General features: G+C 40.8%; 1 pseudogene; it reads right to left on the bottom strand.

The window, feature by feature from the left end:
* Nucleotides 1–218: 218 nt before the first annotated feature.
* Nucleotides 219–809, bottom strand: LOC125922979 (translationally-controlled tumor protein-like; annotated as a pseudogene).
* Between the last annotated feature and the right edge of the window lie 587 nt (nucleotides 810–1396).

The following is a 1396-nucleotide window of genomic DNA, read 5'->3' as shown; positions in this document are numbered from 1 at the left end:
AACCAGGCTCTAGCTTCTCCAGGACACTACACAGAATGGATTTAAATATGTATTAAACTAAGAGCCTTTCTCTCAAATTGGTTTAAATGCATTTTTTAGACAACCCACACAAAAATTTTTTTTTTATTTTCTTAAAAACAATGCCTCCATTCCAAATAAGTCAAGGTCAAAATAACTGAAGAGCTCCAGATGGCATCAGTCCCATTCATCTAAGTTCTAGTGTTGTGTGGAGGAAGAGGATTAGCCAGTTATGACAATGGGTGATACATCCAAAGTTACAGCCAAATTCATTAACATTTTTCCATTTCTAAACCATCCTTAAAGAAGACCACATATGGGGTCATACCATCTTTGTGGTAGTCCAGCAGGGCAAGCATGCCATCTGGATCCATATTTTCACCAATAAAGAACTGGTAGCTTTTGAAATTAGCTAGGATAGCTTGACCTGTTCTGCAGCCCCTGTCATAAAAGATTTTACTTTTTCTGGCTTCCATTGTTAAAGTGTGCCTTGGATTGATTTCATATAATCTTTGATAAACTTCTTGTAGGCTTCTTTTGTGAAGCTGGATTCCTACAAGTGATAGTTCATGGCGATATCAACACCAGTGATTACTGAACTTCCAGTACCTTCACCCTTAGGGCCTTGCAGTGGATGCACTTCCACCAGTAAGTGAGTCATCAATGTTATTCACTGTCCTCCTGACCATCTTCCCCTCCACCTCCAGACACAGTGGGTCCGCAATCTCCTGAATCTTGTAGATGTCAGAGAACATCTCATCGTGACTGATGAAGTCCTGGTGGATGATCATAGATGGTAGCTGGAGAGGAGCCATCGTGGTGTTAGTTCAGCAGGCACCCAGAGGTCTGAACTAGCATGATGTAGCCTGAGCAGCACTGGGGAGGAGGGGAAAGGGGACAGAAAAGCCACACTCCCAAGTTTTGAATGTAAGAGTATAGGATCTTAAGAGATGCCTTCTGCTATGTTAACATTTCCTCTGCCCCTTCCCCTTCCCTCAGGAGTCCAAGACGAAAACTTTTGGCTTTCTTATGGTAAGAGAAAAAGGAATACCAGTAGACTGTATTCAGGTAGGGGCAGGATTCAGATTCTGGAGCTATAATGAGCAGATTATTCATCAAATTGTCTTAGGAAGAAGGCTAAGAAATGTTTCTTAGCCATTATCTTCTAAGCCTTCCCACTTTTCAAGGCATACTCTTCTGATAAGTCTATTATTTGGCATTTCATTTCATCCTCACAAAGAAATTTTTATTCCCTGAAGTGTAGGTGACATACAATGTGTACAACATAGTGATTCAACAACTCTATATATTAGGTTATGCTCACCACAGGTGTGGCTACCATCTGCTACCATATTACACTCTTACAATACCACTGATT

This window comes from Panthera uncia, chromosome B1 (assembly GCF_023721935.1).
Source record: "Panthera uncia isolate 11264 chromosome B1, Puncia_PCG_1.0, whole genome shotgun sequence".
NCBI lineage: Eukaryota > Metazoa > Chordata > Mammalia > Carnivora > Felidae > Panthera > Panthera uncia.
This window is presented reverse-complemented; position numbering and strand designations above follow the sequence as displayed.